General features: G+C 32.8%; 1 protein-coding gene and 1 long non-coding RNA gene across 5 annotated transcripts in view; one reads left to right on the top strand and one right to left on the bottom strand.

Moving 5' to 3' along the window:
* NAALADL2 (N-acetylated alpha-linked acidic dipeptidase like 2) overlaps positions 1-19523 on the bottom strand; it is a 1176025-nt gene that overhangs the window by 1018371 nt on the left and 138131 nt on the right. The window lies entirely within an intron of this gene.
* The window catches only part of LOC135322719 (uncharacterized), a 28471-nt gene continuing 14714 nt past the window's right edge, over positions 5767-19523 (top strand). Inside the window, exons 1-2 of the long non-coding RNA XR_010383490.1 lie at positions 5767-5965; positions 16370-16429. This is a non-coding gene — a long non-coding RNA (uncharacterized LOC135322719). The remainder of the gene's footprint in view (positions 5966-16369; positions 16430-19523) is intronic.

Genomic DNA, 19523 nt, shown 5'->3' with positions numbered 1-19523 from the left:
CAAATTCCTTCACCAATATTTCTGAATATTATGTTAATATGCAAAAGCATATTTTTATAGTTACCTTTATTATGTTGGTAATTTGATAGTCTTACACAGTCTCCCTAATTGATTATACTCATACTGTTAACATAATATTATCATCTTTCTAAAAAGCCTGATATTCCTTCAGAAATGTCTCCTAGTGCCATGGTTGTATTTCAGTTCATGTCATTTTTTGGGCAGAAATGCCTTTTACTTTTGTCCTTCATCTCTGACTCCCATTTCCAGCCTCAATTCAGATGCATCACTCTTTTAATCTTCCTTGAAAACCCCACCCAGACTTAGAGTCCTTTGTCTTAGAGTTCCTTACATGTACCTCTGTTATATGAATAATGAAGCACTATATTATAAAATTGTTCTCTACTAAATTATTTCTTAACAACAGGAAAAAAACATTTCTTATTCTTTTTATTATTGCCATGGCCTACCAAACACCTTGAAATAAACTGGACATTCCATAATGACCTACTGAATGAAGGCCATGCAGGAAGGACCTAAAATCCTGCCATTGTGATTCAAATCATGCAATAAGCTTATACTGTATATTTTAATAAGCAAAACCAGAGCAAATATTTTTTATTTAAATTTCATGCTCATGAAAATAAAAGGCAGCCTGTTTGAAGGTGTGAAATTTAATCATCACTCTGTTACTACATTATTTGAAAACGTAACAATACATTAATAGGTATTTTATTGATACTTATTTATCTTAAAGAAATAGAAGTACTTTGACTGTTTGGTAATTTTACAAATCTACCCATTTTGATTGTTTTGACACACTACTCATAAGAGAATCACCAAGATTAAACACTTATATGTACAAAAGTGTACTGATATTTGGAAATGATATATCTAAGATAATTTGCAACAAGCCATATTATTTGATCTGAAAAAATAAAAATAGCATTAGTAAAGGAAATAAAACAATACTCAGTTTTATTAAATCCTGAAATAAATACATATATATGTACATACATATGTGTATGTGTATATTTTTGTAAATCAAAACTGATATCAAAGTTAAGATGTAGTTTTGTATTTTAACATGGCAGTATATTGTCATATACTAATCTTATAAAATATTCCTTAAAAATTGTTTAAGATCCATATATGGATATGCTGTAAATTATTTAATTGTTCTCTATCCTTGGAAATTCATTACAAATATATTCTTCAATGTACATTATATATACATTTTGTGTACTTTTCTGATTATTTAGGCTAAGAGAAACTGGCTTTTTTTTCTTACCATTTGTGTGTTTCTTTCAGATTTTTTTTTCATAAAAACAAAACTGCCTTCAAAATAACATTTGCATTTCAATGTTTTGTTGTTTTTTGGTCATGGTATTTATATATTGTGGACAGTAAAAGGAATAATTTGAAATTTTGGCTATTACAACACAGAAACTTAAGGCAATAAAATTCTGAGGCTCTTGTTTAGATCATTCTGTCTATGCTGTTCACTCATTCAGATCTCATATGAAAATGTCATCAACAGGTAAAGTCTTCCTAAAGAGACTACAAAGTATAATGTTCCTTGGTAAATAATAGCAACATTAACATCAAAATGTAACAGTGTTTTTAATAAACTGCCTAATTTCAAATAACCTATTTAATTTAAAATAACCCTACTTAATGGCTAATAACTTATAAAATTAAATAAGTAGGTAGTGCTAAAAAAAGTTTGAATAACTACTCAGAAGGCACTTTTCAAAGCTGAAGAAGGAAGCAAATATCATTTTGCATTGTAGAAGCTGCAATCTAGGTAACATTTAATTACTCTGAAATTAACAGTTTAGGTTTATGACATAGGATCAGTGCAGTCCATTCTTCACATTATGTCAATGATTTTACATCAGGTCTTCAAAATGGACTGCCATGAAATAAAACATGCATTGGACTTAAAAGACCATTGTACACAAAAGAATTAATACAGAAATTTTCAAATGTTTGTATGTTCAAAAGATTAATGATTCTTGGGAAATATGTATGATACAACAATTTGCAACCAGGTCATATTTTTGTCAACATTATTTAAAATATCAAAATAGTACTAACAGAGGAAATAAAATACAGATTAATTTTATAAAATCCTGGTAATCAAAAACTTGAAAAGTGATTAAAATCCCAAATAAATCCAGAAAATAACACTGTGTGATCCTGTAACAATCTGAAACACTGTTATAAATACTCTCAAATATATGTTCACATCACATCAAAAAACAGTAAAATTATTTTAAAAAGGAATGAAAAATAGAAAAAGTAAGACTCAATCATCTATAAAAATTTACCATTCAAAATAAAGAAATTAAAAAGTGAAGAGCACGAGTAATTTCATTTTCTATATATTGGCTTACCTTTGGTTATTATTTTATAGACGAAAGTAACGAGCACCTTGTGAAAAAGGAGTTTTGCAGTTACGATGAGAAAAATGTCATGACTACCAGCCAAAAGCAAGAAAAGAATGAATAATATTACAAATAAGTATATTTGAGGGTAGAACATATTCAATAGTGGACTTCTCATATATCAAAAGTATAATGGTTCAACTGAGTAGAAGTGTATTTTTAAAATACTAGCACTCAGGCCCGAACTCCATCAACCAAGACTATTACTGTGCATAACAGCACACAACTTTACAACTCTGCTCTCTTATATTTACCAGATGGTATTTTAAAACTGGACAGAATTCTGACACAAAAGATTTGTGCAGGTGGAGGCTTAATATACAGCCTTCAAATAGAACATTATCTTCTGGGACCATAAACTATGATTTAAAAAATTCAAAGGAAGAGAGGGACCAGGAAAGAACATTAATATTTCCTGGGTGCCTTCTATAATAGTTATAGAAACTGGAACACTTATTCTTAAAACTCAACAGCTAAACACCTATTTATTTTGAAACTTAAGATCTTTAAATCATGTGTAAATAGTAAGTATTTATTTGCTGGCACCAAAATATAAGGTCCAGATCATTACATTCATTATTTAACTTAATCCTCTCAGCAACTCAGTTACGTTGGTATGACTATTTGCATTTTCCAGGAAAGGAAATTGAATCCCAGGACATTAGGTAATTTATCCAGAATCACACTAGTAGATAGTTCAGTCAAACACAGATCATTCTGGCTCCAAGTCTGTGCTTTTATAATGCACCCTACTGTCTACCATATGGTGAGGCGTGCACTTGGCAAGACTCTTCATTTAATGATGAATGATGACCACAGTCTCAAAGGAAACACTTTTCTGGTGTGCATAACATCAGGATTTAGTAACCAATCACCTCACATCAAGTTTCCACCTCTAGTCTTTCACTGAGGAAACCCTGGCTTCTGAGGGAAAGACAGCTGATCCCAAAGTAATTTGCCTCTAAAAGGAAGTAGTCTATTACCTTGCCTTAAATAATGCAGCATTCAGTTATTCCTTCCTGCCAGAGTGACAGTTTAAGCACAATGCATTAAAAAAAACTGTTTTCTCCTGTTCTAGCTGTCTGTTATTTAATGCCTCATGCACCACTTGTCTGGAAGTGATGGATAAATATTTGAAGGGAAAGATGCATCATTCTGAATGCTCCATGAAATTCAAGACGGATAAAAGTCAATGTTTCAGGCTCATCTACTTTTAGCTTTCTCCCTATAATATGGTAAAAACAACCTTTAAATGTTTCAAAAGACTCTTGTAGTTAAAAAACAACAATAACAACAACAACAAAAAAAACCCACAAAAAAACAACTTTATCAGTTTCTGTATCAATTTTTAAGGTACAATTTTTATTCTAGTATTTAAGGATTTTTTCAATCTGAGGAAAAATAAATGTATTTGAAACAATTAAGTTGTCTTTCTGACAAGATTTTGAGAATATGACTTATTTTTTGGATCATGTTTTCACATAACAAAAAGAGAAGCAACCAAACAGTACTATCAACACTGTCACACGTTATTTTTAACGAGTAAAACCACAAACTTCACATCAAAAATCTTTTCTTAAAACCAAGATGAATTTATTTATAGCAATAATACTTGCAAACACTCATTAAACACTACTGTACTTTGAGCCAACAACTGTGCAAAGATATTTTACCTAAAATACCACATTTACTGGGATAGTTCTTCCCCCTGATACCCAGTGGCTCTCCCTTACCTCCTTAAGTACTTGCTTAAAATTATCTCAAAGAAGCTTTCCCTTATCACCTTAATTAAAATTGCAAACTTTCTTTCCCAGTAATCTCTATTGTATTTCCTTCATGTTATTTTTTTTTCCTGTAGCATTTATCACTATCAGGTAGAGTATATATTTTACAAATGTATTTGTTTATTGCCTATCTCTCCAACTGTGAATGTAATCACCATCAGAGCACAGATACTGTAATTATTTGTTTGTGAATTATTTATACGTATTTTCTTCAGTGCAGTAGCCCCAGTGTGTATGATAATGGTTGGCCCAGGGTTGCTACCAAAGATTATTAATTTAATGAAGGTGTTTAGTCTTTGCAAACAACCCTTTGTGATATTTTTTTACCCATTTATTGAAAAAACTAAGGCTGAAAAGACAAAGTGACCTATTGAGTCATAAAGCAAGCCACTACTCAGGCAGGTTTGTGGATTCTCAAGTTCTATTCACTAGACTGCTTCTAGAAAACGGAATTATCCAAACCAAAGTTTGTCTATTTGTTCTACAGGTTTGTACATCTTTGAATAAATTATGAACGTGCCTAGAAGTGATACCTTTTAAATACCCTTCATGACTGAGTCCTCTTTCAGAAGGTCATTCACTCTGGATGAGCAGGTAGCTTTGGAAGGGACATAAATGGGCTATGAGGGAGGACAGGGATCAGCTCAGACCATCTGTATCAACCCTGGAAATCAATGTGTTGACAGATGTCACAGCCTGTTTTCCCTCATAACCAGTAACCTGAATGTCATGAAGCATTTGCTGAGACAAGAAAATGAATTATACACAAAAGTTAAGCATACGTAAGGACTTTATTTGAAAAGAAAAACATAGTGAAAAACTACAGATACATGAAATATCTGTACCTCACACAATACTTAATATATATTGCAGAATGAATGTGTGTATTAAGTCCTGTGTATTTTATTTTTTCATCTTTCTCTAGCCCATTTTGAAAATAAAATCAAGTAATTCAATTTCTCATTACACACACCACATTTATACACTTGTATTCTTTTTTATTTTTTCCTGCTTTTAAACAACAATCAGGGCCACAAGCAAAGATTAGGCAGCATTTGAGGAACCTGATGAGGAGAATGTATTTTGCTACTGCCAGAACAGAGACAAGATACTCAAATTCAGAAAGTAACGACTTCAAAGAAAGTATCTTGGCTGTAAGGAATGGGTGAAAGAAGCCATAATCGTCTGGCTGCCCCCACTTTTAGTACTGACCATTTTCTTCTCACCAGTCCCCTGGACCAGAGTGACAGTTATGGTAGGGGTTGTAAGGCTGGAATTGTAAAGCTCAACAGAACTGAGTAACTTTCTAGAAAGACAGTTTGCCTGAACTATTCTGTCTATTCTTTTGTCTACAAATGCTTCTAATGCAGTAAAGAATATGTAACCAAAAGAAACAGAAAGAATCTGACCAATAGAGAATGTTAACAGAATGCGGGGAATGCATGGGAAGTGAGAACAGTTACTCTTTGGACTCTATTAGTCACACCAAAGAACATCGTGCCACGGTGAGCAATTCTGGTGAACGTTAAGCAGAATCAAAAATAAACCAAAACCTTCTGAAAGTGAAAGAAAGTGAAATGAATCAATTCTTTATCCAGGGAATCTGAAAATCATGTAGCTGGACTCAAGAAAGTTCTACCAGAGAGACTCATTTAGCTTTATGAGCTGGCAGATCCTACCTGAAATCCAAGGGACCTGATTATAAATATGTAACAGAAGAACACCCCAAAGGTAAGCTGTAATTTCCAATGTTGGTTGTAACTCACCACCAGTTTTCTGTTTAACAAGTTCTTTAGTAAACAGAGCTACTGTAGTAATTAACATAATAATTTATGTCCAACCCCAACTCCTCCAACTGACATGTTTCTTTAACATTAACTTTGGAATAAGTCAAAATCTTGCTAACTGTAGTGGCTAAGACTATCAAAAAGGGATACAGGCTGAAAAAGGAACAGCGATTCCTGATCCAAATGTTGGTAGATTTACTTCCACTCCTATCCTTTTGAAAATGGAAGATATCAGGAAAAGTGGGGATATATTTTTAAGCATACACATATGACAAATTTATGCAGAAATGATATTACCTTTTAAATGAGTTGGAAACTTAGAACGCTTAAATTTTTCTAAAATTTATTTTAAGATTAAATGAGTGATGGTAAAAACGTATGGCCCAGGTTTTCTCCAGAAAAGAGAACCAATGAGCTCTTATGTACTCCAATTAAAGAGCGATCTTTCACATCTTCTCAAAAAGGCAAAATACCTACTAAATACCTAAGCAGTGACATCAGGGCAAGACACTACATGATTAATAATGAAAGTCATACGTTAATGGTATTTTAAATAATATTTTATTTTAACTAACAAAATGAAAAATTACAATAATATTTGTGTTTCAGAAATATGTAGTTTGGTTTTTAAATGAGTAAGCATTATCTATATAATACATTATGCTTCATTTACACTACAGTAAAAGCTAATTAAAAAGCAATCACTATGCCATAATATATTTAAAAGTTGCCTGAAATGGTATATTATATTGAAATATTTGGAGTGACATTCATCACATTCCTCATGCATAACATGATACTAATAATTATCCTTTCAACTTTAGAATTCCTGAGCTAATCAGTCACTTCGTGGTGCAGGGTACAATTGCTCATTTTCTTGCCCACTTAACAAGAACGATATGCTTATTTGAACACTGGCTTTGCATGGATAGGACTCACACTGTCTCTGTAATATGTGCAGATGTAAGTGGGTAAGAAGGGAACGCTGAACCCCCTCAACACAAGCCCAGTAGAGATGAGGGACAGTCCCTGCAGAAGGGAGCTACCCTGCTGAATACAAAAAAGTATCACAGTGTCCAGTTTAGGATCTTCTGCAAGATGATTGTTTTTAATACTTACCCTTTAGTACAAGTATATTATAAATATACTACAGTATAAAATCACAAGTTCTAAAGTATTATTATCATAGAATTCACTTTCACATTCTTCATACATGGTTTGCCAATTGAAAGAGTACTTCTGATAACGCCCTAAAGAATTACTGAGAATTAAATAGAAAAAGCCCCAAAAGTCAAAGGAAATGCTTAAACCAATGATTAAGCTATTTATTTTTCTCTATTCTAAAACAGTGGTGCTGCCTTCCAAACATAAACTGGTCTTAGCACTTGTTCAGCCGTCACCTTAAGGGGATGGTAACTGAAAGTCATACTCCACTAATTAATCAGCTGCAGACTCATTTAGGAACCCCAAAACAACTATTCTCTGTTTCTAATCTTTCCTTCCACAGCAAAGAAGGCCCACTTGTTAAATATAAACATAACTGCCCCATAAGTAATATTACTGCCTCAGCTGTATGTTCATTTATTTCTGTGATAAGAATAATGTATGTAGTGCACCCAAAAGTAGTTGATTAACTAAAGACGGTTGCCTTTTAAGGTTTTTTGCAAAAAAAAATTTTTTATTTAGAAGGATTTAACACAGTTTAAGAATAATTAGGTATGTAATCCTATCTGTCTTGTCTTTTTTTCTTCGTCCCCAACCATGCAGATATTTTAAGACCAACTATTAGAAATTTTACAAATGCATATAGAAAGAAAAGAACAAAGGAATCATCGCCTCCCTACACATATCCTTACAAAGTTCTAGGATTATGGTACATAGAAGCCAAAACAGAACCAATTAGGCAGTGAAGAGAACCAATATGCTTAAAGAGAATATCATTGAATGAGAATGAGGGAGATGGGCACCAAGAATTCTGTATAATGCACAATATAACATGGATAACTTTTGGAAATAATGTAATAGTGCTACAAAATGTTAGAAGAGGAATCAATAATAGCTCTGTCACTATGAACCTTTGTTCATACTTTGACAAACCAAAATGCAAGGACCATTTGGGAATCCAGATTTTAATTCAACCTCTGCAAGTAACTCAAAATATCTCGATTAAGCCATTTAACTTTTTTGGGTCTCAGTTTTCCTATATGTAAAATGAAGAGCTAGAAATAGACAATCTTTCAGATCATTTTCAACTTTAATAATTGATGACAATATCTTCAAATACTTAACAAATGAAGTTTTCTTTTCTCACAGGGATGAAAAGAGAAAACTTTTCTTTGCAAACTTTCTTGAAATAATTTATGTGTCACTTCATTATTGCAACATCCTATCACAATACAGATATCTATCTGATATGTTCATACTTGTTAAATTGCACGTAAAAAAAAGATGACCTCAATTCTGAGAACCCTGAGGTCAGAGACCAACCATGAAACATGAGTATCTAGTGCTGAGCAGGCTCTTAATAAAGTGACATTGCATGAAAAAAAGAGCGAGAGTAAAAGATGGACATTAATAGTTCTGTGAATAAATGAATCACCTTTGTTAACTATTCACATTTGAACAAACTGGATTTATCTTAATTATCAATTACACAGAGAAATTATATATGATAAAATACATGCTTCAGCTCAGCTTATCAGGGATAAGACCATTATTCAACAATTAGTATCAAGAATTCTAAATGCCAACTGGAAAATAAAAGCAAAAAGTAGAACTTTTCATTTCTTTATCTACTCATTTCAGCATAATAAATTCCGAAAAGATAAAAAAAAATTAAAGACATTAAAACTTTAAATACTAGAATAAGTTAATAAGTATTTTGTATACTCGTTGGTGATAGAGACCCCTCTAAACCTGTTTGATAATTACAAAAATATTTAATTACCATGACACATTTAACTACTTTAAGAAATTGTAATGATGTGCAGTAAAAGGTTACTATAAATAAGGCTTTAAAAATTAAAAGTGGAAAATAAAAAGGGAGAAAAAAAACTTGAGAGGAAGTTTCTTATAAACAAAGATCTCTTGTAAACCAATAGATTAAAACCCAACATACTAAAAGAAAATTAGGTAAAGACATAAATAGGTAAGTTATAAAAATTCTGGTCAGTTAATTAAATACAGTATAATATCATTACCATATCCAAAGAATGGAATGAAAATGGGATTTGCTACCATATCAGGCAGGTGAAGATGAAACACTTTACTATGTTAAGAATTACTGAAGGCATGGAAAAATCATACACAGTTGATAGAATTTTCTGGAAGACAGTGTGGTATGTTCAAACTTAAAGCTGACTTTAGCCTTTGACCCAAAATTCCATTATCAAATCTTTTCTTAAAAAGTAATCTCACAGTGAAATATCCATCAAAGGGAACTGGATAGTAATTAGAGAAATATCCAGTGTAATACATGATCACCATTTTGATCAGACTACAGAAATAAATTCTATAGTTGTATATAAGTTTAGGGTTATCTAGTAGTACTCTGCAAATATTTTTAACTAACCACATTAAATATTTTTATTCTGTCATTTTATATTTAAATGTATTTTAATTATAGAAACTTTGAAAAATACATAAAAGCATAATTGATAATAATTTAACCTCTGTTCCATAAATTAAATATATTATACTGTGGGGAAGAGCCTTCCAGTCTACTTCAAATAAAGTGTGTGTGTGTTCACTGGGGTGTGTGTTTTTCTATTTCTATAAACCACAATTACAATTAGCTCTATGTGTAGTTCTGTAACATTTTCCAACATAGCATGTTTTACAAGTATAAGTACATTTCAGTGAACAATATGTAAGTATCTTTGTGTGCATTTTGCTATTTATTTACCATAAAAACTTGTTCCTAATATTTAAAATACTTTTTCAAATCTGACTTACAACTTGAAATTTTTCTTACCACTTGAAGTTTTTTTCAGGTTAGTTTTGTTTTGTGAAAACAAAATGCCTCCAAAAGGAAAAAAAATAATACCAATTGTTCAATACTTTATGGGCTTTTGGTATTGGTCATGGTATAAATACCACGGACAGTAAAAAGGAATTTTCTGAAATTTTAGCTTACAGTCATTAAACCAAAGAAGCTTGTAACAATGTAATTCTGAGGATATTATCTAGATCATTCTATCTGTGAATATTTACTACCTCAGAATCGATATGAAAATCTTACCAACAGAGAAAGACTGTCTGAAGAAAATGCAGAACATAGTGTTCCTAGGTAAACAACAGCAACGTGAACACCAAGATGTAACAGTATTTTGAATAAACTGCTTCATTTCAAATAATCCTACTTAATGGCTAATAGCCTCAAAATGTCTAAGTGACTGTAACAAGGCAATTTCAAAGATACATATGACTGTTACAATTCTGCCTTTTAGAGATCCCAATCCAGGTAACTATTAATCATTCTGAAATTAACATGTTAGGTTTATGACGTAGAATCAGTGCAGCCGATCTCCACATGATGCCAATGACCATAGACCTGATGCTCAAAATGGAGATCACTGTCATAGAATGAAACACACACTGGACTTAGAAGAACAAAATTTATATGCCAATTCTAAAATGATCTGTGGCTCCTTGAGCAGTTCTTATTTCTCCTCCAACTTTAAAAAAATTATAAACTTACAGAAGTTTTATTATTATTATTATTATTATTATTATTATTATTACTACTACTACTATGAGGGAATGAGATATTATATGCATAAGTGAATCATTAGTTGTAAACTTTTTAACAAATATAAAATATTTTCAAAGATCTTGAAATAAGATAGCTACTTCCTGAAATTTCAAACTATAAGTAAAATGTTAGCATATGTGAATTTTTTTCTAATTTTCATTATTATATGTTAAATAGAACACTAAGGTAAATTTACTACTAAATAGGATCATCCTATTTTCCAAGTAAATTTGGATGGGTTGCATTTTATAAAGTTTTATATAAAGTAATTTGGCTCTTATTTACATTTTAGGTGAAGAGTTTGAATCGCTTGTTATAAAAATCCATTCAGATCTCTGAAAACAGTCATAAAATGGATGTAAGAATGTTAAAAGTTAAAATATTGTTAGTTTCTAATAACAACAGCATCAAAAAATACTCAAGAAGTTGGCTAGAGATTTAGAAATGAGAGCAATTTAAAGAAACACAACAGATGCTATATGATACCTTAGAATTGAAACACTGAAGCTTTCATATTTATTCAACAAATGATGACAGTAACCTTGCACATCCAGTCCTATTTTACCCTCTCATCAAGCCAAGAAATCAGATATCATTATACTCAGTTTAGCAGTGAAGAAATAAAGGCTCATATTAAATGAGCACTATTTAGAGCTCATGTGAGAAACCATGAGTTGCCCATCCTCTTCATTCTGAGAGAATCTTTTAACAAGACCTTGTTAATTCCAGCAATGCAGGTGCCCAGCTAAAAAGGCAACATTTTCCAGATTAGTTTGGCCATGTCACTAAGTTACAGCTAAAGAAATGTAACAATTTGTTGTATAGAATCTTCAGGAAACATCATCTAAAGGCACAGACAGCTGTCACATGCTTTTTCTTGTTCTTTTTCCCCTCCTTCCTTCTTTCTTTCTCCAGTCTGAGTATGATGGTCAGAACTTCAGTACCATCTTGAACCAGGATGAGATCTTGAGAATCTCATGCCATGGATGGGGAAGCCAAAAGCTGAATCCTAATGAAATCATGAAGCCACCTTCCCAGATGAAGATGACAACTTTCCAAACCTTTTTTATAACAGAGAAAAAAATCAACTCCTGTTCTGTATATTTTATTAGTGACTCTTTTACTAGCAGTCAAATGTGACTGATCAAGCTTATTGTATACAAGGCTATCTCTGCCCTAAGTGTTTTACCTATATTGTCTCATTAACTTCTTCATACAATGTTCCTTTATAGTTGTGGGAACTAAAGCTCAGTGAGGTTAAGTAACAGGCTTAAGATCATATTATAAATAAACAGCAGAAATAAGAGTTGAGTCCAGATCTTCTCTTAATCAAAATGACCTTTTCAACAATGCCACTCTATCTTATACACATGCATATACAGACCTTACGTGTAAGCATGTATTTCATGAATACTGTTTTCTCCTCCGTATGTTCTCCCTGATGATTCATTCATGCTCTCTCATCCTTCACTCCCTCACTTGGTGATATGAAAAGCATAGTTAAGTCTTAGCTCTGAGATAATGGGAGCAAGTCCCAGTGGTAATCTCTCTAATCTTGCAGAAAATGATTCAACTGTTATTGATTCTCTTTTTTTTTTCCTTGAAAGCAAACTTGTGCAATAAAAATTCTCCCTCTTGTCAACAAATCCTCTTAGCATCACATAATCATCTTTTCCTGAAAAAGTAGCTAGGGGAACATTGCTTGCAATTTCAACATGCTCCAGGAGTCAAATTACTAGCAAAGTTTTTGGCAATTTTGAACTAGACAGAGGAAACTAGGAGAGTATAGACATCGGACTGTCAAATACAGCTCTGCCTCCAATTTACAGTTATTTTCCTATGAGATGTCTACCTATCCACTGAGGTGCTATAATCATATATTCTTAAGGTGACAGCATAATATGCTCTTGTTATTCAGTACATTCAGTTTGCCTAAGGTAAAAAGACAGTAGCATAAAGTGTCCAAAATATGCCATCTTCAAGTTAATAAGATTGATAGCCCATTATGTTTCTATTACTTAGACAAAAGCCAAATCATGTAATTAGTTCACTAAAAGAAAAGCATTTTGACCTATTTCCTAAAAATCTTTTATAATTTGAATTCAAATTAACTATTATCCAGCAGCCACTCAAGTTCATTTAAATGAGATTTATTTAAATACCTTTGTGAGAAAAACATGCAAGTATTTCTGCATCCCCAATTGGATATCGCTTTCATTATCAACAGACTCATTTTGATCTCCTGAATCCTGAGTTCCTACAAGAGTTCCCTAGTTGAACTATGTCTGGTTCTTCAAATTACTCTGATGAAAATTTAAAACTGCGATAGGCCAGAGATTCCTAAATTTGTTCTGTTTATGGTGTTCTTAATAATGTTCTAATAGTATTCTAGGCCAAAAGAAATACTGAATAGTTCTATTTATTAAGTGGGTAGGTCTAAACACCACAAGAAGTATTTATGTCCTATTAATTTTGTAACCATTTGAAAAAAAATACAGACAAACTGAAAGTAGTTCACGATCTCCAATAGATGTTGCTGTGTATTTAAATATTTTGCAGCAACCCTGTGCATTTGCTGCAGCACCTGGGGTGACCACTTTTTGGTATCTATTGTCTTAGGCACTGTTAATATTGCATTTAATTTGTCTGTAAGCATCGCAAGGGCAGGGACTGGACTCCTTAATGTTTGCATTCCCAGAGCCTTACACAACATCTGGCCCATAGTAGGTGTCAATTAATATTTGTCGAATGAAAAAGGATGAATATGGACCAATGACCAAGGGGACTAACTTACTTAATTAAAATGGTTTTCTGTGTATGGGCGCTTTTTAATACACGGTGATGACACAGCTCAGTGACAGAGAATATGAGCCCTATCACTTTTTCAGATATATGATTGTGCTCTCATTTGTGAAATGAGGATAATAATAACATCAATTTCATAGGACTCACAAGAGAGTTACGTTAGAAATACATAGTTCACCAAGTGTGCTACACGGTATACACTAAGCATTTTGTAAATAGTGCTGTCACTATTTCGCTATTTTATGCTTTAGGGCATGGATAGGAAAATACTCAACTATGGAAAGGATGGGAATAAATAAGAGAATAAAACCTAAAAATATTAAGAAGATTGTCAGGGAAATAGGTATTTTTAAAAAACAAACAGTAGTTACATACAGAATAAGAAAGCACAGTTACCATTTGCTTGGTAAACATATTCCAAAGAAAAAGCTCTTTGTGGTCAGACTCAGAAAGCTGCAGTGTGACAGAAATTTACCATCTGCCACAAGTGAGACAAACTCAAATCCCTTCATTTCATAACTTGAAATTGAAGACCAAAAGCATCTCTTATTTCTAATCAGATTCCTAATTACAGACAAGCAGGCTAGCACCCCTGTTGTATAAGGGGCTGCCAGTATTTCCATTATCAGTTCCCATTTTCAGGGCTTATTACTAAAGCACACGCTCCAGGGAGATTGTTGGCATAGAGGATCTCAGCATGGAAGAGAACATGTTTTACAAAATTTGGCTTCAACTCTTCAGCTGAAAATACAAAGAGATAGAAAGGCAACAATGAAAAGTCAAGAAAACCCAGGGTGCTGGGATTGGAAAGGGTGTTCAAGCTAATTTAAAATGTAATGTATAAATGAAAATCCTGCTCAGACCATTTAAAGAGAAATTACATAGTTGAATTCAAACAATATCACCAAACATCCATAATGAGACAGTAGAAGCAATATGATCTACCCATCCATGTCACATTACTAAATGCTGGCATTAATCTAATTTCAGTATCTATGAGGAATTGCTTCTGCTTCAATCTTGGCCATAGTGTTGAAAAAAGTAGCATTTGTCCTCATTGCGAACCATTTCAGCATTAATTTCTTTAAAGAATTGGACTCAGATTCCATTATTCATTTGTAAGCTTTGTCATATGCAGTGAATGGTTAATGGACCTATTTTAGTTTCTTAAATATCCTTTGCTTTGACTTTAGTTTTACTAACAGGTGTTAGCTTTTAAAACTGTTTTTAGTACTAGAGGTTGATATAATTACTTAAGCCAACATGCACTATTCTTTTAATAGTTGTTCTTATAACTAAAATAATCCTTACAAAAATTAAGTCTCAATGTAGATGAGACCAGAAAAGAAATTTTTTGAAGAATTATTCTGAAGACCTTCAAGTTGTTTTTGAACTTATTTTTGGTTGTGATCACCAAATAAAGCAGAAGCTATAAAGAAAACTTTAAAAGTTTTGGCTCCAAAAAAGACAGGAAGACATCATTCTTCTTTAGCTTATAACCCTGCAGAATCCTTTATGTGTTTCTTGATTCCTTTCAGTAGATCAACCCAAGGTTGAGTCCTGAGCTTTGCTGGTTCATATAGTCCTTGGGGCAGGAAATAACTGCTTTAACTCAGAAGACTTTCATTCTAGGTTCTGTTGTGTTACAGTAAACAAAAATCTTATTTATGTCTGGGATACTTAATTAAGCAGAGTGAATAAAAAAATTTTAAAGCCTTAGTGGATGGAGATCATGGTGAGTTGATAGAATTTAATACTTTGATATTTAACTCATACTTTTATTTTTGCCACCAGTACAGCATCACTGAATTTATGAGAGTCTTTATTCAACCTTCTCGCTAGGAAATATAGCAATTTACTAAAAGTGGACAAGCAATTTATGGAACAAATTTTAAAATGGATAATGAAAGCATGGAATTATGGGGCAGTACTGACCTCAGGAAGTCATTTTTGTATATACCCTTCAAGAAATGGCTATACCTAAACCATCCATGCTGAGTTACTATCTATTACATTCCGAAAAGGCATCCAGAAAAAAAAAATTAAAACCTCTTAGATAGCCAGTTCTGGATGTAATGCTATCAAGAATTTCTTCTTTGTGTCTAAACCAGTTTCTTCCTTTTACAACGTAAGATGCTTTTCTCTTCTTTGAACCTCAGCGAAGATGGAGTCTAGCTAGTCATGACCCTTTTCAGAGGACAAATCCACATATCATACATTCCCCCTTTAGAGACTGTATAAGCTAGATACAGGCTTGAAAGTATATAAACACAGTTATACTAATTTATTTTTAAATTGTATCAAAAAGAAGATTGGTCCATTCTCCACCAAGTCGATAAATGATCCTTGGCAAATCAGCCCTGATTCTTGCGTCTGCTAAGTTAGTAGATTTTTATGCAGAACTAAAGATGCCTGCTTCATTTAACCCTTCTAGGAAGGGTTATCTATGATAGACACCAGGATCTACAATGGAAGGAAGAACTGCTCTGTAGATGTAAGCCTAATTAATAATGTCAGGATGATCTCTTTTGGACTCTGATCAATTCCATTATTTACATACAGTTTGTTTTTGTTACTTCCCAAAATTGGAAGCAATGCTGTGCTACATAAAAATCCTTTCCAGTAAAGAAGCATTTTACTGTAAGGAAACTACCATACAGTTTTGTACATTAAATTGTATAATTTGTCCGCAAATGTCCAAGTTTTTCTCTCCCCATATAAAATCATAATTAAAAAGAGAACTATAATGAGAATCCAATGACTAAATTTATGATTTATATTTTTCTTCAGTGTTCTTCTTAAGGCACACAAATAGCACAGAGCTTGGCCCCCAGACATATTTTTAAAATGGTAAGTGAATTATTTCTGTAAGTATGGAAAAATATTCTGAGTTAGATAAAATTTGAACCACATTTTGTCAATCAAATTTACTTTCTCAATAAGCTAAAGTAACAGATTAAAAGCCTCTGCCACTGGATTTAATGATTTAAGGCAGAAATTCTGTCTTACTCATCTTTGTATTACTGGGCCTTTGCAGAATATTTGGTATCCCCCAAAAGTTGAATGACTAAATGAAATTAAAAATTCCAAATTGTATCAGTTGAATTACTTACCTACTGGATACTAAGATCATGCAAGCTTACTATTTTTCACACTGAGTATTGATATTTAATGAGTACTAAGACTACATCGTCGGTGTATGTAAGTATATGAATTAAACGTACAAAAATCTAAATGTGAGTATATTGAAATTTTAAGGTTCCATACAAGCAATCAAGAATACTAGGACACAAAAACAGAAAATTGCATAGTCTTGTATTACAGAGAACACTTAACTGTTGCTGGGATCCACTTTTCCATCCTAGGAGTAACTGGAACTTACTGCATAGGCTTTGTTAGTGGGAGGCTTACCAGTATGAACTTTTTTGGCAGTCCCCAAATTCTTATACAGCGGATGTGGAAACTTATGTGATTTTGTCATCAGATTTAATACCCAGCCAGTGCGTCCTCTGGACATTAACACAGACAGGAATAGTTTTCAATTTCACTGGAAGTATACACATACTTCTTGGTACCAGAAATTACAATTTCCAGTTTAAATTCAGGATGATTTTGAATGAATGATCCCAAAACACCAAAGAAATACTCTGAGATGATATATAAACAGTCAGCCATCCTTTAGGGCCTGTACAAAAAAATGTGCCTTGCTATTCCTAATTAAATAACAATAAGGTACAATGTTATAAAAGTCTTCACTCCAATCTACTTCCAACTTCACTTTAAAGCACCCTATGATTTATATGTTCTGCTGCTATCTTAAGTGTGATCAGAAGTATATGGGTAAATTCCTTAGTGAAAAGCTGTGTTAATGTTAATGTTCATTTTATATTTCCCATCAGATTTATTACATCTTTAAAAAAGCATGTTCTCCTCTACACTTTCAACATCAAGTACCATGTTATATACCCTGTGGGAACTCCATAAATACTCTGAAACTCACATCTGGGTTTGGGAGTTCAAATTAGGTACTCTTTGCATGGAAACTAATTCCCTTGTATTCATGTATAATTTACAGTATGTTATTACACAGTTGATATAAGTACAACAAACTGTTTAGATTTACTTCTGTGCCTTGGGGTTAAACTTCCACAGAACATTTTCAATGTACTGTATAAGATTTTAGTTTCATTGTTCTAGAGCTTTTTTATAGCTTGACTTAATAAAATAAGAACTATGGATTTGTTTTTACAGTTATTTAGCAAATTTTAAGTGTCTCATACATATTAGGCATTTCCCTCACTTTAAAATGTATATTTAATATCCTAGTGCGGATCCCAAATGTGGTTAACAGTAAGAGAGAGACAGAGATAAAGACAGAGAGAGAGAGATGGAGAGAGGCAGCAGGAGGACAAGAGGGGGAGAGAGGAAGACATCATATACAAAAGCCAGTTACACTAAGTAGTGCAAGCTTTGCTAATATAATCAATGATACAGGTCCCTAAGAAAAGTAAACATGATTTTCTTGCAATTTTTTCCTTGGGCTTATAAGAAGATTAAAAATCTTCCTTAACTCCTCAAAAGACATTCTTTGAATCCTTTCGGTTGTGGTGCTACTTCTCTGTAACTGTTTCCTGCTTTCCCTCACTCTTCCAATCCATTTTTGTTAACAGAAGTAGTGGAGGGAGGAAAATCATCTCTATCAATTGCTGGTACAACTAACATTTCAAAGTGAACCACAGGCAGAAAAGCTGGGGCAGAAAGATGTGTGGGATGCTGTGTAAACCATCGCTAGATGATGGATTTTTAGTAACTGAAAGAAAGGCAGATCAGACTCAGTTCCCAGGCTCTCTAAAAAGGAAGGGTACACATTTTATTCTTTAAAGTCACCTAATAGCTTCTTAACTAATGTGCAGCTGGACCTGTGAGCAAGCCTTTTCTGGTCTACTTTCTGATTCATCAAAACCTTCTTTTCTCCTACAATAATAAAGTAATTTTCCTTGCTCTAGGGAAACTTTGCCTTAAGAATAGCCTACAGCAGGAAATAGTCACCTGTATGAGGTAAATGCACTATTACACAGCACTAAGTTATTTGTAAGATTACTGCTTTTAAATCTCTAATTGTTACCTATGTAGTCTGAAGAGCTAATGAATTTCATGCTAGAGAACAGTTTATCAAAGCACAAAATGTCCCCAATCCAGCTGAATAAAATTCATCCTCATCCTTAGAACATTAACCCCTCAAAGAGTTTGATGCTCTAGGACAGACAACATTAATGATTCCTCATATACAACTGAGAATGTGCTTTACCCTCTGCTAGAGATCTAAAAGCTTTGGGGACTGGAGCACAACTTAATTTCCAAATCTATACAATCACTAACATCTGCAAAAATGTGCTCAGAAATCATACCAAAACGTTCTCATTTTACTGAAGTGCTATTAGGCATAATATATCCAATGAGGCATTATAAGAGGTTATTATGTTACATTACAAGGGCTTAGACTTTTTTGAAAAAATGGAATACTACAAAGATTTGCCTTTCCTACGTGCAATTTCTTTTAAAAACTGAGTTCTTAAAAGTTAAAAATTCAATTTCTAAACTTCTATCAAAATTAATGTTCAACCTTGTAAACACTTCTGTCCTTATTTGTCCTCATCAAAGATGTACTCCATCATTGAGAATGCCCAGTGATTACACGTATAAATAAAAGCTGCCTGCACATGGAGTACCAAGGTTTCCATTGGCTTTTCAAGTCAAATTCAAGGTGTATGTTGACAAAAGTGGTCTTTGTAACACCTAGTGAAGGATTATCACAAATACCTTTCTGTGGAGGGAAAAGTAAAAGAATACGAGAGTTTAATAAAATGCATAAATATAATAAGAAATAGCTTAAGGGAACTTACCAATCATTTAAAGGAGAAAACAATCTGAAGATATATTTTCC

Source organism: Camelus dromedarius, chromosome 2, assembly GCF_036321535.1.
Source record: "Camelus dromedarius isolate mCamDro1 chromosome 2, mCamDro1.pat, whole genome shotgun sequence".
NCBI classification, from domain to species: domain Eukaryota; kingdom Metazoa; phylum Chordata; class Mammalia; order Artiodactyla; family Camelidae; genus Camelus; species Camelus dromedarius.
The sequence above is the reverse complement of the archived record's forward strand: the minus strand, read 5'-3'. Positions and strand labels throughout refer to the sequence as shown.